This window comes from Ambystoma mexicanum, chromosome 2p (assembly GCF_040938575.1).
Source record: "Ambystoma mexicanum isolate Mex_15411 chromosome 2p, UKY_AmexF1_1, whole genome shotgun sequence".
Taxonomy (NCBI): Eukaryota; Metazoa; Chordata; class Amphibia; order Caudata; family Ambystomatidae; genus Ambystoma; species Ambystoma mexicanum.
The window spans coordinates 1,333,253,436-1,333,280,332 of record NC_090923.1 but is presented as its reverse complement, the minus strand read 5'-3'; positions in this window follow the sequence as shown (position 1 = coordinate 1,333,280,332).

Genomic DNA, 26,897 nt, shown 5'->3' with positions numbered 1-26,897 from the left:
GGCGGCAGAGTATACTTAGCCTTGAAGTAATTTTGCCAGGTGGACCCATCTATGCCTGGTTGCATGTTACTTTCTTGCTCAAGGGATTTCTAAGGGTTGCCCATATTTCCCTAGCATTCCGTTTGCATAGATGCTCAATCATTTTTTGGTTGTTCAACATGTAACGCATATGGCGTATTTCTTTTATTTTGGTTCTATACTTGCTATAATACCGCTTTTGCTTGATGTATATAAAGCATCAGATGGAGACGTTCGTCTCGCTACTCTTAAGTCATGATTTTTTGTGCATTTCAATGCTGTTATTTCAATCAAGTGTTTGGAAGAACCATTGGGTGTCCGATGTTTTACGGGCAATTTGGATAATGCTTTGAGATGTTCTCAAATAATCTTTAGATTCCTGTTAGTGACACTTTCTACATAAAATGGTGATTACAGATTATCATCACTAATAAGAATGTCCCTGTTGACTAAGTATATGAGTTTTCTGCAAGTGCTTGCATTCCAGCGAACAGAAAGGGCAAAATGGTCACTCTCCACAAGGGGAGTGTGAGCCAAGGTGTCAAAAGTTTGGCAAGTGAGATAAAGGACAGTGGTCAATATGCTGTGGTCACCCAAGCCTACACTGGAGATCAGAGTAGGAGCAAGGTGGGCAGACAATTCACTTGACGCCAAAAGAACATTGATCAATGAAGAGGAAGTGCCTCACTGCCACAAGGTTAGATTGCTGGATATTGCCAGTGGATGGATGTTCCATACTTCAAAAAATTCTAGCCAGAGCCTGCCCCTAACTCGAGCCTGCTGTGCGTGAGGCGTCGTGTAGGGGCGGTCAAATCTAGTTCCTTCCATTTCTAGATTTGAATTGAAGTCACCCCCAATCAAAATTTCATACGTTGGGTACAACAACATGGCATTAGTCAGTGCCTTGTTTAGAAGTTGGAAGGTCATTTCTAAGGGTATCGCCATGAGATTCCAGTAGACTAAGATAAGTAGTAGTTTATGGGCAGGGTTTCCAACCATAGTCAAGACAACCATCCAAAAAGTGTCTGTGTGATCCAAGATTTTGGCTGTGAATCTGAGGTTGTTCTTAATAAGAACAGCAAGTCCACCACTAGGACGTCCCACTGAAGCGCGACAAGCCTGAACACAGTATGAAACCAATCCATCCAGAATAATTTCCGTCAGTGCCATTGTTTCCTGCAATATCAATCTCTCAGGCATATGCATGGGCCCCACCAATTTAAGCCATGCATGGAGTTTTTTTTACCCCGCAGCAGTTCCAGTACTTCGGCTTTAGACATTTTGGCCAAAGAGTCCTTTGATTTGTCTTTAGAAAGGTTTAGCCTTTTCTGTGCTCTGAGGAATGACTTCTTAGCCTTCTGAGAAATAAAATGCGACCCTGATTGAGCTACATCCTTTTGTCCAATTTGATGCTGTGATTCGGCCTCTTGGAGCTTTGCTGCTTCTTGTTGGTTAGTGCAGACAGACTATCGGGTGAGATTTTTGTCTTTTCATCATTGTCGAACGATCCATTCGGAGCCTCCTCACCTACTAGTACGGGACATTTTGAAATAGCGTCGAACAGAAACTGCTCAACTTGGAGAAAGCAATCATGGTGCAATTTGGCCACTTCCAGCAGGTTTATGGTTTCATCCTTTGATAATGTGGTGACCTGGGAAGATGTTCGCTGGAGTGCCTGAGCATAAGACTTACCTGCAGGGATTGAGTCCCTCTCCACGCAGTCGGTTTGTGATCCTCTTGAGATGGTAGAACGTGTGGGCAGCTGGACTCCCACTTGTTGGTTTAAAGTCAACATTTTCTCTATATAAGTAGCATAGGAGGAGTGGACCTGTTCCTGTGACAATATATAGCCTCAATTTTGCTAATTTTTGCCATCGTGGATCCGAATGCACCTTTCATTTCTCTAAGGGTGGCGTGGGGGAGGTTGTGGCCCTTGTCGAGAAGGTTGAGAATTCTCGTGATAACAGGAAAGTTCTGCAAGTCATGTTCCTCGATGTCATTGAGGGTCTTCCGGTGTCGAGAAGGGAATATTCCCTGGTTTCAGCTCAAAATGTCCAAGAGAGCCAGACTTCTGCTCGTGCTGTGTAAATGAGTTTGATAGGGAAGATCGTTTATCTTTTTGAAATAACGATTCTGTGTGAGTGCCAGTCTCATGGAAACTGGATCCGAAAAAATCCCTTCCTGGAGTAATGTTATCTTTGTAAGTGGGATTATCAGCTAGATGTAAGTGGACTTGCTCCCGGCACGGACGACCTGTGGAGGTAGGTGTGGATGTTCCAAGAAACAGCCGAACCCGTCTCCCCAACTCGTCCATTACGACAGGAGCAAGCATCGAATTGTCCGATATGGGCACAAACGCCCCCTGGTCATCATTGCCATTGGGGCCAAGGACAGCTCTTTGAGGAAATTCGATCATGTTACTTTCATCATTGTTTGCGTCCTTAACCGAACATGAAGTTATGGGCCGGTTAGCAGTATCTTTGGGAGAGAAAGATCCTTCCCTTGATTCAGGGGGCATTAAAGGTGCTGGAGTCAGGTAGTCCACTCTAGCTAGAGGACCTGGCATTTGGGGGACATGAACTGACATTGACAAAAGAGACTTTTTGCTTGATGGCAACAAAGGAATGGTAGTGTTGGCAGAATTGGTAGTCATCGTTTTTGGCCGCCCAGATGGGGCTTTAGATATACGATTGCTGCTGCGTAGATTGCCACTCATATTTTCAGAACCAAACGGATGTAGAAAAACACAAGATTTCACACGCCAAAAAAGTACAAAATGCAGACCAATTGAAGGAGTGTCAGTGAGAGGGGGTGTGTGTTTGAATAGAATCTAAAGGTGAGAGCCCAAAAAGCCAATACATCATTTACCTCAAAGGGGCCCAAACTGTGGGCTGTGAGGAGTTTCTCTTGGATGTACAGCGTGAATGGTAGACTCGATCAATGGTGTGCTTTCACAAGACAGCGGAGTTGGCTCTCCCTCATGTGGGTCCAGCCGCAGTTGGTCACGAGCGACACTCTCTGTACACCAACTGCAAAATCCTGCAAAGTAGGGCCTCATTACGACCCAGGCGGTAAGTTACCGCCTGGGCCGTGACTTTACCACCATGGCGTAAACTACGTTTACGCCATGGTGGTTGGCGGACTTACCGCCCCATTCCGACCTTGGCGGGGCGGTAAGTCCCCAATCCCCATTTACCCTTCCCCATTCCCATTTTTGCCCCATAGGGCATAATGGGAGTGGGGAAGGCGTTAATTACGCCACCGTAAATTACGGTGGCGTAATTAACTCCATGGTCCCTTAGCGCCATGGATTTTAACACCTGCTAAAAGCAGGTGTTAAAAGCGCCATGGCGCTAGGGGACCTCGTAATTGGCGGTAAGGGGTCGGCGCAGCTAACGCTGGCGTAAACCCCTTACCGCCAGGGTCGTAATGAGGCCCTATGACTCAGTTCAGGAGGCAGTTAATTTCATAAAGTGCACTCGACTGTCCTAACAATCGGAAAGACATATAGTCGAGGAGCTGAAGCCCTCCCCGCAAGGCACAAGTCTCCAAGGGCAAAAAACAACAGCAACAAAGTACGTCTCCCTATTGGTAAGACCAGGGAGATGGATGCAGTGCAAAGACCCCCTGTGAGGACAAAGACCCAACGAAAAAAGACCCCTAGTCCAGTAAGTGCCAGGGCCCTTAGGGTTTTTGTATGGTGGCCGTTAGATTTCAGAGTCCACGTGCCCACTTTTGGACATGTAGAGAGAAAAAATAGCACACACAGTGTTTTTCGAATGCAGGGCCAGCAGGAAGCAGAGTGTTTTAGCAACAGTCTTCGGGGTTCAAAGGCTTCTATGCCCGCAGACGCCCCTTCAAACTGTGGCTATGTACAAAATTATGTCAAAGGCTGGAAGGCACGTACATGCGCTCAAGAGCATACCTCACTGATACGCTTTATAATGGAGCAGCCGTTTCTGAAGTGTCAACAGTATACTGGCATCTAGACCTAGACACCTGGCTATTCCTATGTAGGTCTTGGGGGCTCAAAGGCTCCAAGGCCCGCAGTCACCCCCTAGAGTGCTGTCCCTAGATGCACCTATAGGCAAGACACAGGTTGCTGTAGTACACACTGCTCTGTATGTAAAATGTTTCTGCTGTAAAAAACGAGGCTTTTTCTCCACTTGGAGGATTCCCAAACTTAGGTGGCCTCTCCACAGGTTGCTGTAATACGCACTGCTCTGTATGTAAAATGTTGTGCTTTGAAAACTAGGCATTTTCTCCACTTGCAGGATTCTCTAACTAGGTGGCATCTCCACAGGTTGCTGTAATACGCACTGCCCTGTGTGTAAATGTTTTTGTGCTGTAGAAAACTAGGCTTTTTCTCCACTTGCATGATTCTCAAACTTAGGTGGCTTCTCCACACCGGTTCTAAAAGTAAGCATTTCTGAGCGCCTAATCCCGAGATTCGGTCCTATTGCACAACGCAATTGACGCTCGCCATCTGTCTGCCTTTTCTCGCAAGTGTCTCTCCTCTATCCCTTCTACTCGATGGTATTCTCTGTCTCACCTATCTTTTCTAACTGCTTCTCTATCGACTGTCCTGATCTCCTCACTAAATCTTGTAGGAAGAAGTTTAAAAAGGACATCATGGTCTCAAACCCAGGCCTCCCTATCGCTGACACCTACACCAGTGCCTCCTCCAAGGAAACTCTCACCAACATCCTCTTTGTCGTGCCTTCCACTGGTGTAACAGGGGCCCCCGCACCACGGGGGGTCCCGCGACCACATGTTCTGGAAGGGGGCCCCACTTGGAGTAAAAAAAAAATATATATATTTTTTTATTTTACATTTTCTTTTTGAATTCACTCTGCATTTCTAAAGAAAAGTTTTCTGTAACAGAAATAATTTCTTTATGAAGGTAGAGTGAATACAAAAAGTCCGGTGACTACCTCAACGCCATGACAAGACCCTAGGCTGGAGGCCTCCATGTTATGGGGTGGGAGAAGCCCTATGACTTCAAAAATAAATAGTTTATTTTTGAAGTCACTCTGCCTTCATAAAGAAATTATTTCCGTTATGGTTCAGTCCTTAACGGAAATAATTTCTTTATGAAGTCAGAGTGACTTCAAAAAGAAACAATGGGCCTTAATACGAGCATGGCGGTAGCACAGCTACCGCCATGCTCGCTACCGGCACTGCCTCCCGCGATTGGGCAATAACTGGCCCTTTACAAGATGAATGGGCCGCTAATTGTCCATTCGCGGGTGGCGGTATTGCCGGGCTCCCTATCCCCATTCTGCTCAATGGGACAGAATGGGGGTGGGGAGCATGGTTGCGCCAGCACCGTTGATAACAGTGCCAGCGTAATTACAAGTTATGCTAGCGGGTGCCACACAGCCCGTCAGGTAAGACCTGGCGGGCTGTCAGGAACCCGCGAGCAGAACTCGTAATGTGGCGGGACGGTATGAACGGTGCCGGTGCCTTACCGGCACTGTGCATACTGTCACCGCCAGGGCCCTAATGAGGCCCAATGTATTTTTGAAGTATTATGGCTCCTCTCAACCCATGACGTGTGCGTGTGTGAGTGTATGGTGAAAGAGTGCACACCGAAATGTGTGGGTGGCTGCCTGGGTGTGCCTGTATGGTGAAAGTGTCCACACTTACATATGTAGGTGACTGTCTGTGTGAGGGTATGGTGAAAGAGTGCACATTTAAATGTATAGGTGAAAGCCTGTGTGAGTGTATGGTGAAAGGGTGCACACAAATGTATGGGTGGCTGGGTGTGCGTTTACGGTGAAAGGATGCACACTTAAATGTACGGGTGGCTGCCTGGGTGTGCCTGTATGGTGAAAGGGTGCACACTTAAATATATGGATGGCTGGGTGTGCATGTGTATATATGGTCAATGGTATGTGTGCTTGTGTTCAGGGGTGCAACAAAACCTACATTTCAGGGGGGCTAACTTAAAATGTTGGGAGAGGTGCTAACTTCACGTGTGGTGGGGAGGAGCATACTTATTTGTGTGGGGGTATTTAACTTCTTTTCACATTTTAATGATACTAATCTAGTGCACCTTCAATGCTACAAGCAGTTAACTCTCTCCTTTAGGTTTGAAAGTACCCACTTATGGGCTGCTGTGAGAATGACTGATCTCCTGTTTCCGCACTACCCTTCCAATCACTCCCCTGGCATGCAAGTACTAAACCCACATCACAATTTCAATTGCTTAAAAAATGTGGCATTTGAATGCAGGTACTAACACTGAAATGATGTACATTAGTATTGCTGGGCCGGGCCCTTGTTAATGGCAAAACCCAGGTGCCGTTTAACATCTGTGTCCTTTCTGTCCGGCAACTGCTCTGAAGGTCAGCCAGGTCAAGTGAACATAGCCCACAATTCCAGTGGGGGGGGGAGTGCTGAAGCTCAGTCAGCTCAATGGTGTTGCACCACTACTTGTGTTTCATGCCTTGAATAATTATTGGTAATCTTCTTTACACCTAGCCCTATTCTTCCTCATCCCAGTACTTGTGTATGAGGCAGTACTTGTGTATGAGGCACTATGCCTCATACACAAGTACTGGGATAAGGTAGAGGTACATGAAGGTAATGCCTGACTTAGCTACCTGTAATCTTCATTACTCCTAGTCCCACTCTTCCTTCAGTACTTACCAGTGAGGTAAGGAGCCTCATACGTAAGCACTGGGACAAGGAAGAGGGACGTGGAGGTAATTCTGGGCCAATGAGCTGATTTTGAAGGTTGGGGTAGGGGATGGGAGGGAGAAGGGATGTGTGGGGGGGTAGGGTTGTGCAATAAATCATAATGGTCGTCCATGTCCATGCTATGCAGGCATGATATGTGCTATTAGTGGCTAGAGAGGTATTTTGGTGCAGCCAGTCTAGTCATTCCTCAGTTTGGTAAGACTTTTTTTAACTGAGCATTTCTGATAAAGCAGTCCTGCTAAGTGTAATGACCTGGCTAGACTGGCATTTGGGTTCTGCCCAGAACAGAAATTTTTCTGGGCATCTGTGATAAAATGATATGTTATGATATGATAAGTCATATATAACCCACCTGTACACAAGTTTATTTAGGCACAACAAGTCAAGAGAAGGAAAACTGAGGTAGGACAAGACAAATGATCTTACTAAGCCTTGTGTCATTCAGATAGTGCAAGTGTGAGAACGAGAAGTGCAAGGGGAAAGGGAACGGGAAGTGCAAGGGAGAGGGGAGGGGAAAACAGGGCAGCAATGCTCTGAGTAAGTGCTGCCTCAGCAGCGTGGCTCTGGGTAGTGCAAGGAGAGAAAAGGGACTGTAGGGTTACAGTTACAGCCCCTAACTGCGTGGTACGCCTGGAGGCAGTGCAAGGGTGACTGATCAGGAAAGAGCCTGGACTCAGTGAGACAGAGGGTAGCCAAGCAACCAGTTGATACAGTGGACAGGTAGGTCAGCAGGGGAGGGAGAGAGAGTAAGCAGAGGAGAAGAGGAACGTTTTGAGCTGCTTCCGGAACTTCAGGTGGTCCGGCTCAAGTTTGGGAGGGTCAGGGAGGCCATTTCAGAGGGAGGCGCCTGCAGGGGAGAAGGATCTACCCCCCCACTCTCTGCCTGGAGAAGTATCTAAACCTTATGGCTCGAAAAGGAAGGTATTTTGGGAGATAGCATTGGATGTAGTGCAGATACCAGCCTCAAAAAGCCTTTTTGTCAATGAAAAGGGGCTTGAACTTGATCATTGCCGCCACTGAGAGCCAGTGGAGAGTTTTCATGGCTGGAGAGATACAGTCCCTGGGCTTGAGGCCAAGGATAAGTCTCGCAGTCCTGTTCTGGATTAGTTGCAGAGGGTGGAGAGTAGAGGAAGGCAGATTGAGAAAGTGGCTGTTGCAGTAGTCCAGCCTAGAGAGAACCAGAGCTCTGGAGACAGTGAGCTTCTGGGGGAAAGTGAGAAATGGAAGAGTCCCTTTGAAGAGGTGCAGCTGGTAGTGGGATTTCTTGGCGAAGTCCGAGATGTGAGGAGAGAAAGAGAGAGTGTAGTTGAAGATGACACCAGGAATGAGCGAGAGAGGAGAGTAGGCTGAGGGGAGCCTGAAGGAAAGCTGAGTGTCATCCGCATAAAACTGTAAGTTAGAGGAGAAGGTAGAGATCAGGTGGGTCAAAGGGGCCAAGGAGAGGTTGAAAAACCAGGGTGAGAGGATAGAGCCCTGGAGAACGCCAAATGTAGAGAGAGGTGGCAGAGTGAAAGGGACAAAGTTGGACCTGCGAGGGGCGGTCCAAGAGGAAGGAGGTCAGCCACTCCAGGGCCTGGTCCATGATGCCCAGGTTTTCACAGAGTCAATTGATCAGGATGGCATGGTTGACCGTGTCGAAAGCAGAGGAAAGTTCCAGGATGATGAGGACAGAAGGAATGCTGGAATCAAGGTTAGGGATCAGATCGTCACAGGTGTTCAGGAGAGCAGTTTCCGTGCCTCTGGCAGCTCTTAAGCCAGACTGGTCATGGAGACAAGCAACAGATTCAGTGTGGAGTGTAAGCTGGCCAGCTTTTCCAAGAATTTGGGAGAGGGGAAATTTCCAGTGGCAAAAGAATGATTACAGAAATCGACCAAGGCTGGATCGTGTCAATGTGGTCCTTGATGGCTTGATGGTTCTGGAGGAGCAGGCGAGCACCTTTTTCAACGACACTTCCATAGATGGGACTTGTCTAGAAACCTTGTCAGGTGTTAGAGAGAAAGAGGAGAAAGGAGGAGGAGAGGGAGAGATGGGCAAAGGGGGCCGAGAGAGGAAGAGGGAGAGGAAGAGGAGATAGTGGACAGGATGTCCTGAGTTTTAGCGGAGAAGCGAGAGGCCAAAGCCGTATGGCGGGCCTGTTGAGGGAACAGGAGAGGTAGAAACTGCAGGCCAGTTCCTTGCAGTTTTTAAAGAGTTTGGCTGGGTTGTTAGAGGTCGTAGAGACACAGGCTTGAATGTGTGCTCTCTTCTTGATGAGTCTTATTGCTTCGACTGGCATTTTGGTGCAACCAGTCTAGGATGTATTAATGTTACTGTAATGTTATTATGTGTCTAAACTGGTCTACATTGTGCAGCCAGTTGGACATGTTTTCATTGTGGCATGGCATTTTTAATAGCAAAGCATTAATGTTCATGTGCACTGTTGGTGACTTGCATGTTTTGGATTGCTGTTACCCTACACAACAATTGCAAACACTGTGGCTTTTTAGTCAATTTTTCTCAGAAAGTGTGCTGTATATTTCATAAAAACTCATATTGATATCTTCTCCTAGAGCAGTGTGTGGCATACTCCTTCAGCAACACTTTTGTGCATATTGCGCAAGCATGGTAATCTAGGGCGCCCCAGAGTGTGGCGCGACTCGTGATTTGTTGCCGAGTTGGGGGGGCCCTTAGCATGGCTTGCAGGGGGGGCCCCAGAGCTTGTGTTACGTCACTGGTGCCTTCACCTGACCTATGGACCCTCCATATGGTCTCTCTGCTCTCTCCCTTCTCCTCTTCTCCCATTAATGGTGGCACTCATTGGGATGTCCTCTTGGCCTCTTTCCACTCCTCTAAGGTCATTATTAATATCTACTCTAATGGGACCGTCTTGGTCCAAGGCCCTCAGGCTAACCTTCTCCTCTTCAATAGACGCTTCCCACGCCTCATCAACTTCCTTTCTTCTCCTGCTGTCCACCCTCCCCCTTCCTCGGCTACCTTGCCTTCCCCCTCCCTCTCCGCCCACTCTCAGACTCCTTCTTCTTCTTCCACACCTCCGCAGGGCATACCTCTGATCTGTACCCCTCCACGGAAGTCCTTCAAGGATGGTAACCTTCTTCACATTGCCACACTTAAGTCTCGCTCTGCTGTCAAACATTCCTCTGATATCTGCCGCCTTCTTGAAGAACTCAACCTTGATGTCCTCGGTTTCACTGAGACATGGTTCACGGCCAGCACTGTCACCAGCTTTGACACAGTCCTACCTGACGGATACAAGATCCTCTCTGCACCCAGGCCCAATAGATCTGGTGGGGGTGTTGCCCTTATCTTCCCTGAGTGGTTTCCTGCCTCTGTCACCCCTACGCAGACTTACTCCTCTTTTGAATGCCTCGTCTGCTGGCTCTCTCTCTCCCCTAGCCACTCCCTTACAGTGGCTACTATCTATCAGCCACCTGGTCAGATTTCATACTTCCTCTCTGAGTGGGCTGACCTCTCCTCCTCACTCCTGGCCTCCACCACTCAACTACTCCTACTTGGAGACTTCAACATCCACCTGGATGCCTCCTGTCCCCCCTCTGGACTCTTTCGCAATCTCTGCGACTCTCTCTCACTCACCATTCTCCCCTCTGGCCCGACTCATTCTGCAGAGCACACTCTCGATATTCTGATCTCCTCTGACCTTCCCCTCTGTGCACCTCTCTCCACTCCTCTCTCCTGGAGTGATCACTTTCTCCTATCCTCCCACCTCACCCTCCCTACCTCCCAGGCCAAGCCACCTCCATCACTGCCACCCACCTTCTTGGTCATTCGACCTATGAAGCGCGTGTCATTTGTGGCTTTCGCCACCACCTTCTCACTCCCTCCTCCCCCTTTGGCTGACTCTCACCCTGACACAGCCCTCTCCCTACTCTACTCTTCTATTTCTGATACTCTCGATATCCTTGCCCCTGTCATGAGAATCCACCTGAAGCCCAAAGCCAAGTGTAACTCGTGGTATGACTCTGATCTCTTCACCCTAAAATGCAAGTGCAGTGTGGCCGATAGGAAATGGCATGCTTCATGTTCATCCTCTGGCAAACTGGCCTGTCGCCTGCTACAAAGGCAATACCGGCTCTCCGTCCTCACCAAGAAGAGAGCGTATATCCAAGCCTGCATCTCTGCAGCATCTAACAACTTGGTTGAACTCTTTAAAATCAGCAATGAACTAGCCAATCCGGCCGCAGTCTCTACCTCTACTGTATCTTCCCAGGCCCTCTGCACAGCACTGGCTTCTCACTTCATTTCAAAAACTCAGGACATCCTGTCCTCACTCTCCTATCGCCTTCCTTCCTCCATCCCTTGCTCTTCCTCAGGCCCTTCTACTGCCACCCCCTCCCTCCTTCTCTGCCTTTCCCCTTTTCTCTGCTGACGAGGTTTCTAGACAAGTCCGATCTATGAAAGTCTTGTCGAAACAGGTTCACCCCTGTTCCTCCAAAACTATCAAGGACCATATTGACTCCCTGGCCCCTGCCCTGGCTCATTTCTGCAATCACTCCGTCGCCACTGGAGTCTTCCCATCCCCCTTGAAGCACTCCCTTGTGCGCCCCCTTCTTAAGAAACACTCTGCCGACCCCTCCTGCCCGGCCAACTATCGTCCAATTTCCATTACTCCCTTCCTGGGAAAGCTCCTGGAGAAACTGGCCATCTCCCAGCTAAATCTCCACACTGAATCTGTTGGTGGTCTTCACGACCATCAGTCTGGCTTCAGAGCTATCAGAAGCACAGACACTGCCCTCCTGAACATTCGTGAAGACCTGCTCTTCAACCTTGACTCCAACACCCCATTTGTCCTCATCTTGCTTGATCTCTCTTCTGCCTTCGATACTGTCAACCATGCCATCCTACTCAACCGTCTCCGTGATAATCTGGGTATCACTGGCCAGGCTCTGGCGTGACTGACCTCCTTTATCTCCGACCACCCCTCCCAGGTCCAACTGGGGTTCTTCCTCTCTGATATCTTTTTCTCTACCTGCGGTGTCCCCCAGGGATCTAACCTCTCTCCCTGGCTGTTCAACCAATACCTGGCACTCCTAGCCCACAGCATCGCCGCTCTCTGCCCTAATTTTCAGTGCTATGCAGATGACACTCAGCTCATTTTCAGGCTACCCTCGGCCTCCTCCTCTCCTTCCCTCATCTCTGACTGCCTGTCTGCTATCCTGGAGTGGTGTGCCACCAATGACCTCTGCCTTAATGCCAATAAGACTGAGATTTTACTCATTGGCACACCCACTCCCTCCTTCCCTGAAGCTCTCTGGCCAGCCTCCCTTGGCCCTTTTCCTGCTCCCACCTGCAAGGCAAAAAACCTTGTTGTCACCTTCGACTCCACACTCTCCTTCTCTCCTCACATCTCCGACGTCTCTAAGAAGTCACACTACCAGCTAAACCTCCTCAGAGGTATTCTTCCCTTCCTCTCCTTCCCCCAGAAGCTCACCGTCTCTGGTTCTCTCTAGACTGGACTATTACAACAGCCTCTATCTAAATCTGCCTGCCTCCACTCTCCGTCCACTGCAACTTATCCAGAACAGGACTACGAGAGTTGTCCTTGGCCTCAAGCCCAGGGATCGTATCTCTCCAGGACTGAAATCTCTGCACTGGCTCCCAGTAGCTGCGAGTATTAAGTTCCAAACCCTCTGCATTGACCACAAGGCTTTCTGGGGCCTGGGGCCACAATACCTTTAACACTCTCTTCCCAAATATCTTCCTATTCAAGCTCTTCGCTCATCAGCCTCGAACTCCCTCAGGGTCAGTCGTTTCTCCAAAAAATGAGTTGGTGGTAGATCTCTCTCTTCGGCTGGGGACTCCCTCTGGAACAGCCTTCCTGCCTCCCTGAAACTTGAGGAGAACCATCTCCGGTTCCAGAAGCACCTCAAAACCTTCCTCTTTTCTTCTGCTTTCTCTCCCTTTCTTCCTTGCTGAATTCCTGTCTTAATTGCACTGGCGACCTGGCCACCCTTCTGATCTTCGGGTCCTGGCCCCACCTATTGCACACCTGCACTGTCTCCCTGGCAACCTCTGCACCTGGGGATTGTTGTTCTGTATCCCTACAGTCCCCTACCAGCACTTATGTCTGCACTTAACTGCACTTGCCTTCATCTGGCCGTTCTATTATCTTATTTATTCTACTTTCGCATGTGCTGCTCTTTCCCCTCCCTCTTTCCCCTGCACTTATCCCTTTCCCCTTCCCATGCACTTGCGCGATCTAAATGACACCTGGCCTAGAAGGATCGTTGTCTGTCCACCTTCTGTTCCCCCTCCCTTGCCTCGTCGCGCCTCGAAACACTTGAGTATATGCGCGTTACAATTGCCATATCATATCATATCATACACTGGTAATGGTACAGAGTTACGTAAGCCAAACTCAGTAATACTCAATTGACAATCACCCCCACTTTGACGGTTGACAGTCTCCGGAGGTTTAAAGACTCAATAGCCCGCAGTCACCTCTTTATAAGAAGTACTTCCTAGGGTGTGTACGTCTGGCTGAACAAAAAAAAAAAAAAATAAGATGATTTTGAAGATCAGAAACAGACATGAGGCCCAAGTTAGCAGCAGGGCGGACCTGAGACACAACTTGTTGTGGTACGGCTTGAACGAAGTAGCCAACCTTACAAATACTTAGACTGCATTCGCCCACACATCGGATTGCAATGAAACACAGAATTCATCAAATAGGAGCTTAGGTCCTGCCCTCAGGAGTTCAAAGGCTCAGAGGCCCGCAGTCACCCTCTATGAAGGAGGTACTCTTCAAGAATGTGAAACAGAGTGTGGGTGAACAGTGTAGATAAAGGTGCCAAGAAGATTTGTGAAGGCCAACTCTGTGCACGTGCCCGACTTCGGCAGAGCACTTGTCGAGAGGTACGTTCACATCCACAGACCTGGGTTACTGCATTAACAACAAGTGTCAATCCTCAAGAAGGAGAGAAAAAGGCCCGCAGAGTGGTGCACACCGCACGAAGAGGCAAGATGACCAAAAAAGCCTGTAGGACGCAGATAAATCGCTGCTCCAAGATAATAGCCAACACAGTTACAGTGGCAGTTCAAAGAAAGCAAGGCGCAGTGAATAGAGTATTGCAATGCAATTACAGAAGGGTGAGTCATTGCACTCCACTCTTGTGGGCGTCAGGGCCGGCTCCTGATGATTCTTCAGTACTGTGGCAGAGAGGTGTTTTCAGTAAAGATAACATATGGCACGTTAAGAGCAAAAGTCAGCATACATGGGGCGAAGCAAAGCAGCAAAGTCAGTCGGCCGAGTTCGTGCAAGGTTGGTCTTAACGATGTCTCTCTGGGCTGAACCCACATGGTCCGAGTTCACCCCAACTCCACTGCTCCACCAAACACCTAACACACTGCTGGGCACTCTGCGCATGCGCAGTAAATATGTAGGCTGGAGGTGGGCTGTTCCAAAATCCACGGAGCAAACAAAACAGCAGCTTCCACCTTGCAGACACCTAACACATTGCTGGGCACCCCTAGTCGCCGTACATGTTTTAGGGTGCTCTGGGTGATTTCGCAATTTGTCACACATTTTTAGAAAAAAGAGAATTAATAGAAAGGTATTCCAGGCAATAAGACCTCACACAGCCCTCGTTCCGATGTGCGTGAACAAACCAGACATAAACCATCACTAACAGGCTAGTCTCTCTTGCGCCGGCGCACTCGCGCTTGATCTGCAAACAAATAGTCCAACAGGACTACAAAAAATGCTGAAAATTGTACTTCGTACGGCAACTACAAGTGAACCTGATTCTTTCCACACAGCTTGGTTGGCACAATGCGGTAGAAAGCAGGGAACTCAATATTTTGCAAAGTAGCTTCGATTCTGAAATTGAAGCACAATGTATTTTTAAAACAAGCAAAAATTAAGTTAGCAGCAATGGCAGTTATAAGAATCAACATAATGGAAACTCTACTGAAACTCTACTCTATTCAGGTAAAATTTACAGACACAAAAACATATATAACAGAAATGACAGAAACGCAGTAATAGGAATATTTAAGCCCAATGGCCAATGGAGACTCTGTGAAGACCTAAGGCAATTGAATAAGTGTGTACGTATGTCACCGTGGAAACTTCCTTATATTATTCATGGCCTTGCACAGATCCAGGGTTCTAAAGTATACACTGCCCTCAGTTTGACTAATGTCTATTGCACTGTTTCGGTACTCTAAGAACACCAATACAAACTTGCCTTTACATTGGGGGAGGGGGGCCAACAATATGCATGGACTAAAAAACAGAACTCCCTTTGGGTAAATTAATATTAATTAATATTATTAATGAGTTCAGTATATTCCTACATAAAGCCATGCTTGACCTTGAGGAAAGAGGGAATTTAGCCTATTTAGCTGACCTACTAAGCAAAAATAAAACAGTTTAGGAACACATGGAAAAGATCTGCCATGTGCTGACTCAACTAAGAAATGCAGGTGCAAAGGGATCACTTCAGAAAACACAGTGGTGCACACATAAACTTTCTAAGCCATGCAATCACAGATGAGGTCCTTACTCCTGAGAAAAGGAAGTTTGAAGCTCTATTGAAATTGAACAACCCCACAAATGAACTTGAATTACAAAGTCTATTACGATTCCCTAACTATTGTCATAAGTTCATAGAGAACTATGCGAAGATCACTCTATGCTTGGCCCTTCTTCTGAAGGGAGGGGCCAATTGGGGGTCAAAAGAAGTCTATCCCAAGCACTGTGCTTGGCTTACCCCCTCACGAGTAAGGAGTTTTTCCTGGAAATGGACTTTCATGACCCCTTTTTAACTGCAGTCTTATATCACAAGGATGACCAGGTTATTAAAGTGATCTTTTCTGCAAGCAAAACTTTATCGCTCATTGAGATAAAATGTAATGAATGTGAGAAATCCTTCCTGGCAATGGTATAGGCATTGAAAAACTGGTATCTGGTAATAATGTCCCTATATATATGGTCGCCGTACATAATGTCGGCGGCAAAAGGTTGTGGCAACATTATATAGGTGATCATGTATATAGGAACAGGGGGGGTGGAGGTTGCGGGGGAGTCACCCACTACTGTTTAAAAAAAATAAACGTTTTGGGGATGGCAAGGGTGTCCCCTGCATGTTCCATGTAATAATGTCTCCGCAAGAAACAGCCAGTTTTTGGCAAATTATTTGCATGGCGAAATTGTGGCGGGGACATTATCACATGGAACCGAGAAACTACTGTCCGTTAATCCTTGGGCATAACATAATAATTAAGACCTCCCACAAGTTTCTATAATATTTGCATATGCACTGAATAAGAACTGGCAATGTCTCTAATGCTACAGGATTCTTTCAATGCAGCGTTAAAATAAAGAAGTACAGTGACACAAGAATTAGCCTATCTGCATGCTGATCCACGGCAACTGCCTAGATGAAGAAAAACTCAGAACAACCAATGTCCTGGAAGCATATCTAGCTTCTCCTCATTCGTTGTATGACAAAAAAGCCTGTCAGGGAATGCCCATAGTTTATATGGATGGATTTTCCTGCCATATTAAAGACATTGATGTGAAGGAATAAGTGGCTGGCTTTGGATGAATGACATCCCTGAACTCTCTGTTGGTTATAAAATTGGTCCCCGGGGTAGTCAGGTGGCAGAACTGATGGCCATATATTATGCTGCCTTGACTGTATCTCCCCCATTACCATCCAATTAAAATTACCCAAAGCGTAACAGACAGAGGAACGTTGGGCACATGTGAACCAGCTGAAAATCTGTCATCCCCGACATGTAATAAATTGCAATGAGGAATCAGTTCTTCCTCTCGATGAGGTGACATCTGACTAAGAAGAAACCTATGTAAAAGGAGAGTACAAATGTTTGGATGAAAGGATGAATGTTTGTGAAATGTTTAAAAAATATATTTAAGTATACTTATGTAATTCGATGTAAAGGTTAGGGTAAGAGATAGGAAGCATAAGATAAATGTACAATGGAAAGTCTGTCATCACGTGACAATAAATTTAGACTTTCTACCCCTCTCTTCTGAAATTAATTTAAAATTCCTGTGCCAAAAACTGGAAGAGGGAATGTGCCCAGAAGAAAAAGGGGTTAACAGTGCACCCCAACAAGGAAATGAGATGGGGGTCCGAGATTCTTACCCAAAACTGGGGAACAAATCAAAACTTCTACATTGGCAAGCCAAGACTCATTAATAGTACAGAGAGAAGACATGTTTTGGGGGCTGTTTATGTTTATGTTTGTATGCTTCTATAGCGCCGCAAGCCCGCAGGCATCAGGGCGCTGTGACACATAATAGGTACAGGCTAAATTGGACATCCAGATCTCTGGCTCTGGTGGGTATCAAGAGGACTATTTAAATAGGTGGGTTTTCAGGAGTTTTCAGTAGTTGATATGGACCCCAGGCTGGAAGAATAATTTATTTATTGCCAGAAGCAATTACCTCTGAGCCAATGTCCTTTCCGTGATTCACATCAGTCCCGTGGGGCAGAGGGTTATCTGTCAGCATACATTGAATTTAAGACAATTTTCCTAAAGCAAACTGATGCCGAAAAAATTTGAACTGTGCAGCTCCTTATTAAGGGTAAGGCAGATGGCTCAGTGTAAGGAGAAGCAAGGATCAATGGAAATTATTTCAAGTTTAAGTGAGAGATGAGCCAGAAAAAAGTATCTTTTATCTATAATTTCCTGCTCTCATTCCAGACCATGATAGGGTGCACCTGCGGGATGCAGGGAATCACCTGAGCACTTGAGAGATAATACTTGACACATCAGGCCCTATAGAACATTCCAACCAATGACAGGGTTGTAACCAATGTCAAGTGAAAACAGGAGATTCAGAATGCACCATTTTAAAATGGAACTTTATTTTTAAAAGTGCAAAGATGCCCGAGTCTGTCAAAAATTAAATCCTGTTAACTGGAGAACACAGACTACCTTATAGCAGTTTTAAAGTAGTAAACGCCCAGTAGCAGGATGTTGTATTCTGAATGCTGTGCACATGCATTTATAACTGTACATCAAGTGAAGGAACTGTATCAACATTAATTAAGAGTATTTAGCAGTGTCTTATTTCTCCAACCAATTGGCAGATTATTTTGCAAAATGCATGAGAATATGATATACTTAAAAAATATCCTGCACTTAAACATGCAGTAAAGCAGTGATTATTTTCTGTAGTTCGAACAGCATTGGTGTTTGATTCAGCTTTAGAGTTTACTGACTTACAGTGGTCCTGTATTTCAACTTTGAGCAAATGTCCCTTCCACCTTTTGAATCCACCCCATCTTCCAGAGGAGAATGTTAGAGAAATACTCTAACATTCCTGGAAAATACAATTTGATGTATTTGTTTAGATTACCATAGGCTGATAGAATTCTAGTCAAATACAAGCCAGCTTCAGACTTTGTCATTTTCCTTAAAATGACAGACTGAGTCGTCAAACACCATATAACCCAACATTAATGGTCTAATGCTAGCACGAAAACCAAGGGCTTCTGTCATTTCACTCACAATCATCACTTATGAAGATCTGTTTACTTGAGTCATGGGGCTGCAGCATGAGATTACATTCCCAGGGCAAATACAAATCTAAAAAGGGCAATACAAAAAACATTTAAAAAAAATGTTTGCACACCAAAGCAATATGGTTGACCAGCACAACAATACGGTTTAACTACACTAGATATAATCTGCAAGAAATGGTCTCTGCAAGTATTTAGAGTTTGTGGTCATTAATAGCACACTTTAGAAAACATGCATTAAAATTAATTAATAAATACAAACATCCTGAAATACAAGGTAATGATCTCTGCCGCCACTGTGGCTGTTTTTTCTATGAGTGCCCCTGGGCTAAACTCAGAGGGTCTAATAGTGTTTTGTTTTTTTTACAAACAAGGGACCAGCAATGCACATGTAGTTCCCAGTAGTGCCTATCTAACCAATGAAAAACAGGATATGGTAAGGTAAGAGGGGGTATGTAGATTGAGGAGGCAGTTGTTTGATGATGGGGCAGGTGGGGGAGAGGGCAGCCAGTTTGACGTGGTGGGGAAGAGCACAGGTGGACTGGGATATGGTTGATTTCAGTGTATATAGGGAGAAAGGTGGTAGCCTCAGAATGGAACGCAGACTTACACCATGACATACAATGGGCCTTCTGGTGATCCCAAATAGCTGGTTCCTTTGCCACCACAGCTAATTGAGAAAGGGTATTCTCAATTCAGCCTGTGCATTAAATAGACTACATTTGTAATGGTAATTTGGGCCCTATTCGTTTTTCAGCATATATAACAAGTCAAAGTGTGGTTACATCTGCTTCCTTTTCTGTGCTTGTTCCCTATTGCACAGGCTCAGATGAAAAATGTTCCATCCTGATGATGATCTCACTGCCCTCATTCTTCAGTAAACATTTCAGCAAATGCCCAATCTCTTGAGGATAGTTAAAGTCAAGGCAGTTGTGCTAAATCTCCCGGCTAGACAAACTATATCAGAAACTCTTCTGGCGGTTGACAACTTGCATATATATCCAAGGAATCCTGGGACCATTTCCTTTCAATGATGATTCAAGCCATAAAAAGTCTCCTTTTTTGGTCTGCTTATTATTCCACCCTGGTGTAGACTTCAGGTAGGATTGATACATTGAACAATTCTGGCTATGCAATTGACCTTAAATGACCCTTCGCCTGACCTTGTATTTCTCCAGGGTCATTTTGCCATTCTGCATTCATATTTCCTTTGTTTCAAAAAATGTCCTTTCTTTTTTGCCTAAACTAGAGTTGGCAGATGTGTCTATGAGTTCCTTTAGGACGAGTTAGTCCAGTTCAGCTGGTATTATTTATGTTACAGAATACTTTGACTCTAGGTTCAATGCTTCTTTCATCATTTTTGAGATTAGATGGTCTGACATGCTCTATTGTATTCAAATGACATACAATAAGGTTCTGCTATTAATCTTCTCCTCAATGGAACTGTTTTCTAAGTCAGATTCCAGAAAAACATTAAAACGGACTGATGGAGCCCTATAATGTTTCCAGAAATGGTGCGTCAGACAGCCAAATAAAGACCTCAAATCCCAGCTCTACAGCTCAGGGGCCCTCCTACAGTTCCATTGACTATTTCATTAAGAGTGGCTTATTAGTTGGTGCCATGTTGTTATAGGAAAAACCCCATGGCATTCACTGCTCCTTCTGTTTTCCATGTAACCTCTTCAATTCGAATGGCTAGCACCACTGGATACAAAGGTCAATAAATACGTATCTGTCATGCTCCAGAAGTCTTCCAGCTCAAGATGGTGCAGCTGCTTACATATCATGTGGATGAGTGACTGAGTAAGTATGTGAATCTCATTGAGATTCTTACCATATGACCTAGCAATTAATTCAGTACAGAATTTGAGGGGAAGACGCAGCAGACTGAGTCATATGTCAATGAGGAGGCAGGACTAAAATATTCAAATATTGCAAGAAGAACGCCCAACAGAGACCAATATCTGCAACAGGTCTCAGTGAAAGACAAGTTCAGGAAGAATCCAAAAATCAGGAATTAGAAAGAGAAAAACTAAATAGTGCAATCAGAGCCCTGGGAGGATAACTACCAGTGACCATAAACAACCCTTTATTTTTCTTTATTGGCATTTGGTTAAATACAAACCTTTAGCCACTTATTAATCATATATATATATATATATATATATATATATATATATATATATATATATATATATATATATATATATAGATAGATAATAAGATCACATAAAGAGAGTAAAATCAAACAGAATAATGTCACAACATTCACTGAAAATTTAGAATTAAAATGACAGATAAAAATGAAAATAGAAATAAAATTAGAGCTGAGAATAAAATATTGCTTCCTTCTTTTCTTTCCTTCTACAAAGTTAAAATTTAAATTTTCTGCAGGGCCACCTTCCAAATATAGTCAGCCTCACATGTCATGACAATGGACTTGGCACTGAATATCGCACTCCAAAATTGGTTCCCTGTTATAGACCTGATATCATGGACAAATTCATTATACCCTGCCCAATATTGCAGGCACAGCATCTTACACTGAGTAACAAGATGGCGTACAGTTTCACCGTGCATTTTGCATAGACAACACAGTCTCTCTGGAAAGGTCAATTTAATCCATCTCCCTACGTGTTCTTGCATAGGGAGTATATTAAATCGCAAATACACTATAAATCTGTGCAACTCAGCAGGGGGCCTTTTTGTCAAATAAATGCAGAGTCATCCCTGAGTAAAACCCTGCCTGGCATACATCTGATACATCATTTTCCTACTTAGGGACTTGATATTAGCCACTATGTCGGACTTGATGTTTTTCCTTTTTAAAATAAGAGAAAAATTATGCAATTGCAGTATTTGGGGGGGATTCATATCTAGACTACCCAAATGCACAAGGGCGTCCCTTTCCAACTGCTCCATGAATCCATTAGGGACGTTTCTCTTGTATTCTTGTGCCACAATGCCATAGAGACTCTCTGTTTCAAATCGGTGTACCAATTATCTCCATGTACAATTTGCACCACTGATTAAGCCATATTGACATAATCAATTGAGACCCAAGCTCACAGCGAATGGCCTCTACCAGAACAGAAGAGGGAATCCCTAATATTGAACGCAATAACCGGGATTCCAGTCTATCAATCCAATTAGTACATTTGTATGGGAGAATTGAAGAGCCATACAGTATCATTGGGGCAATGCTCATCTTATAAATCTCCACCAGTCCCTCTATAGTATTGCCACCCTTATTGCATATAAATCTTCTGATCACCAGCCACTTCTTCATTGTCTTCAGAGTCATGTACTCACCTAAGTATATATAGCTGTCTACGACTTCCAGTGTCTCTCCGCCATATCTCCACTTGAATGTGCACTTCAGATTCTTCTTTTTACCTGTCATCATTACCTTGGTCTTTGTGCTATTCACAACAAAATTGTTTGCCTGCGCATGCACGCCCATAGCATCCAAGGATCTCTCTAGGCTAATTGGCGTGCGGCCCATAATGACCGTGTCATCAGCATAGCCAATCTAAGGCATAGGTACAGCCCCAATTGAAGGGGGAAAGTTATAAGCCACTTTAATGGAGGGGCCCATATCAGCGACATACAGATTATATAAAAATGGGGCCAGTCTGCACCCCTGTTCGACCCCTGTGCTGGTAGGTATTTCTTTTGTGCAATCACCCTGTTGATTCAGCCAGAGAGAAACCGTAGTGTCTGCATATAGTGCCCTGATAAAGTAAAGCAAGGAGGGATCGATATTCCAGCAGGCTAATTTGGCCCAGAGCCGAATGCGACAAACACGGTCGAAGGCTTTGGAGAAATCTACAAAGTTTAAGTAGATATTCCCATAATCAGCTTCCCGGCATTGGCTAATAATAGTTTGCAAAGTACAGAGATTGTGTAATGTACCAAACCATTCATGAAAGCTAGTTTGGAATGGGGATAACAGCCTTCTAGAAGTTGCCCAAGTTACCAGTCTTCTTTGTATAATGCTGGTAAAAAATGTTGGGCTAACTTCTAGCATATCCAGAAGTTGATAGTTATTCGTGTCATTTCGATCCCCCCTTTTAAATACAGGAATCAGGGTGGATTTAAACCAGTTTACAGGGAGTGATCCCGTTTTGAGAATATGTCTGAAAAGATTAGACAGTGCCATGGCCCAGATTTCCGGGTCAGCCTTGAACACAGGGTTTGTAAGCAAATCCGACCCTGGGGCTCTAGAGCCATTAAGAGAATTGACAATAGAAATGATATTGTCAGCCTCAAATGCCTGCTCTTAGTCCTTACTAAACACGAATGTGCCTCGTAACTGTCTGATCCTTGGCGTGTTATATAGTTCAAAAAGGGCTTCCGTCCATCTTTCACTATTCACTATTTCACTTTCACTATTCACTATTCACATTTTCGATCGTCATTGCTTCTCAGCAATTGAAAAAGGCTTTTCCAATCCACGCTATTCCAAAACCGATGTTTCCTACATCCATTTTTGTACTTTGTGCCCTCATGAGTCGATAGCTTCTTTTTATTCTCTAGAGTACATGACTTTGAGTGCGTTATCCGCCTGCAACTTTTCCGATAACATTTTCTCTCCAACTGTACAAAAATATAAAAATTGTTAGAGTGGACGGCATTACCCCTTCTAGGTGCATGAGGCAAGTGCAACTCTTTATTTAGAAAACTCAAGAAGCCAGAGAGCTCCCAATCATGATTCACAAGATATCTAATTATCATCGGTGGGCAGGTCTTGACACACTCACTAATCTTTCACACATTTTGTTAATTTAAGACTATTCAGTTCTCCTGATTCGAGACCAAGACAGGGATCTCAATCCTGCCTGCCCTGTGCGATGGAAGGATATTCCAAGACCATCTAAGGGTGGCATGATCACTGATGGAATTAGACTCTATTTTAAGTGCTTTACATTGCCCAATTTTAAATATCCCTTTAAGAAATAATTGACGTGTCATGGAGCAGGGAACAGTTTATTATGTGGTTTATTATGTAGAACCCTTTGTGACAGGCAGAAGGAGGGGACGCCCAGCTCCTACTGTGAGTGGCTAAATGCCAGCAGGCAGAAATGCCAGAGGAATCATGCCAGTGCGCAGAATTCCAGAGGGGCAGAAACACTGCTAGGATGTCCCAGACCAGCATGACATGGCTCAGTGGTGGCAGAGGGAGTCACTGCATAGGTGAGTGTGTAGCAAGTGAAAGTGTCTTGAATGTAGTTGGTGGGCACTGGGGCTCATAGAGGGATCAGAAGAGTAGCGGCTTTGGTAGAAAAAGGGTGGCATATGTGGGATCCCCGTATAAAGCAAAATGGAGGTAAGGGGCAGTACTAGTGGCAAAGAGTCCCGCTGGTGTTTTATTAGGTTGCCGAAGGTAGCGACATTTAAAATGCCAACAGGATGGCCCCAACATAAATGGATACAGACATTGTTCTACCAACAACACTATAGATCCTGTGAGTACCTCTGGCACCACAAGTCATTAACCCTGGCAGCCTTGGATTTAAGCGATTAAGCCTCATCCAGATCCCTAGAAAAGAAGCAATATGTGGGGGACCACACAGGATGCGATTAGTGAACCACATATGCTGCCTGAAAGGAAGCCAGAAAGCATCAGAGAAGCAGTCAATTTTCAGGTTTCTTGTAAAAGGAAGGCAAACAGCTTTAATCTTTCTATGGCCAGGTTAACAGAATGTAATTATTTACTGCATCCATGGCCAGTCTAATCCCTTAGCAACTGCCACCCTTGGACCCCTTAACAGCACATACCTCATATCAAGAAAACAGGCACGCAATTTTACCCATTCGTCAATGCAATCCAGAAGACACACACTTCCCTCTTCTCAAATGTGACAACAAACCAATTCCTAAACCCCTCGCCCCTACCAGAAACACCACTTCACCCCATGCCACATCTCAGACTGGATAGGGGGGAAGAACGAAATCCCAAAATGTACACTGAACTCCACAGTTCCAGTCACATTTACTCCTTTAGAACAGGGAAACTCTCCTCCAAAAAGGGTGTAGTGTGTGGAAATACATAATTAACTGGGAAACTGTGACACATAGGAGCCTTCCCTCCTGCTCCCACCCAAACAACTCTATGGATATATTTGGATTAGGGGTACTAACAGAGCAGTGCCACAGAAAGGACCTCTACGTCTGTTATTGCCTGATGTCAATAGGAACTTGCGGGTCAACATATTTTAATTGGAAAAAAGTCTATTTGAAAAGAAGTATACATTACAGAAAGGTGTGTTTAGAGTTACGATGTAGTTTTACTTACCTGAAAACTATTCCCATTGGCAATGGGACTTCATTTTTTAGTCCCTTAAAATGACCCTACTCGTATCTGCAAAAACGAACAATACTCCCACTTCAAAATCTTATCCGGAGCCTTGAGTGTGCTAAAATTTAACAGAATGAATACAAACTTGGTGGAGGCAAGTTCACACGCATGTAACACGTGATCCACACATATACGAAAGAGAAATAGGAAGTCACACGCCATTCACGTTGCAAACAATAGGACATTAACCAAAAGCCTGCACATTATAGACACCTGGTCACCAAAGAACTGATTAAATATCTCAATGAGCAGGCAGGGTCGGACTGGGACAAAAAATAGGCCCGGACATTCCAAAAAAAGTGGTCCACCCCGCGCCTCAAAAAAGTGGCCCACCCCGTGCCTCAAAAGTGGCCCTCAAACCATCATCTGTGATTGGTGAATTGTGTCAATTCACGACTTTCCAGAGAATGCTACTTAGGATTCACGTGTCTGTTACATTACAACACAACTCATACAATAACATAACTTTGCATACAGTTCTGTGACAGGGTCCACAGCTCTGAGGAGCAGGGGTACATGAACACGACCTTTCACCCCTTGACATTACAACACAACTCATACAATAACATAACTTTGCATACAGTTCTGTGACAAGGTCCACAGCTGTGAGGCACAGGGGTGGCATGAACACGACCTTTCACCCCTTGACAAAACAGGAAGGAGCATCAAATAGCATTGTTCCTAAGTACACTACAAAAAATATGGTTATGATTTCACTAATGTGGTATACATTTCATATAAGAATGGATCCCCATATGTATCATTAATATCTGTGTGTATAGATCCATATTGTCAAATTACTGTGAATGCAAGCAGACATCTAAAGCCAAATGATAATATGTTATTGTATAGCACCTACGCTTAAGCTCTTTTTTTATAGAACAAATATGCATACAATATCACCCAACCTGTGTTGGTACTCATTTATTGACCTCGGAAGGATGAAAGGCTGAGATGGTTCGAACCTGCAACCTGTAGATCACACACTCATCGCAGCAGCGAGCGCTCAACCCACTGAGCTATCATATCGGCTATAGTAAAATGAGCATCTGCAGGTCTGGTGCAAATTTGGCCGCATTTCAAGCCTGTGTTCAATGCATCTACGTTTCAGCCTATGTCTGTATTAGAAGTCACTCAGTATGGTGTGACCAGTGCGCCCTGGAGATAAAATGGCCCAGGTGTGACCAGGCTATTAAATGCCCCAGTGCGACCAGGAGAAACAATGGCTCCCGTACCACCAGCTTATAAAATGCCCCCAATGTGACCAACAGGGTGCCTGCGTGACCGATATATAAAATGCCCCCAGGATGAACAGGCTACAAAATGACCCGAGTGTGACAGGATGTACACGTGCGCCCGGGTGATCATAATCTGAAATGGGCCCATTGGAATAACCACGTCGTAAAGTGGCGCCTATTGTACCCGGGTATACAATTTCTCATAGTGATCTAGTGTACAATGACCCCGGTGTGAGCAGGGATGTCCAGAGTTGTATCAGGCTATCGCATGGCCCCAGCATAACCCGGATGTCAAATGTCTCCTGTAAAGTGAACTACGGAGGATCTGGGTGTGACACGGCCCCAGCATGACGGGGATGTAAAACAGTCACAGCACGGTGACGATGCAAAGAGACCCTGGTATTGCCAGGGTGTATTTACGCAAGGTGGTTTTGGGGTCGCGGTTCATTTTATTTTTTTACATCTGATTGGGGCAATACAAAGTGCACTCTCACCACAGACCATTGAAGAGGCGCTCTTCACTGTAGCCAAAAAAGGGGTAAAATCGCTATAAGAAGTATACGCACCCAAAAAACACCTGTAATGGCTTTGCTGCGTGTGCCCCAAATCAGCACTTCTCGGGGCAATGGCATGCGGTTATAGCGAAGAATATTGTTTCCATACGAAGCGCGACAAAAAACGACCCGTGCTTTCAGAAAAAAACAAAATATGGTATGCGAGTGACGGTTTTCGGCAGAGTTTATAAGTCACCTCTTTGAACATGCCATCTTCTGGAGTTTTTAAAAAAAGGCTGAAAATAGCCATAACATGAAGAAAGGCCGAGGGATGGACTGTGCGCGTGCGAGGTACAGAAGAATGCTTCCAGAGCACTTCAATGTTACCCTGACATTAAAAGGACCAACTGATACATGACGCTTTATATAGCGCTTCATGCCAGATGCTGCCCGTTTCAAAGCACTGTAACAGAAATGTGTTGCTTTTGCTTACTTTAATGGTACTCGGTTCATCGCCCTCTGAAGGGTGGAGGGCTGAGTCAGCGGAGACTGCGGAGTTACCATTGA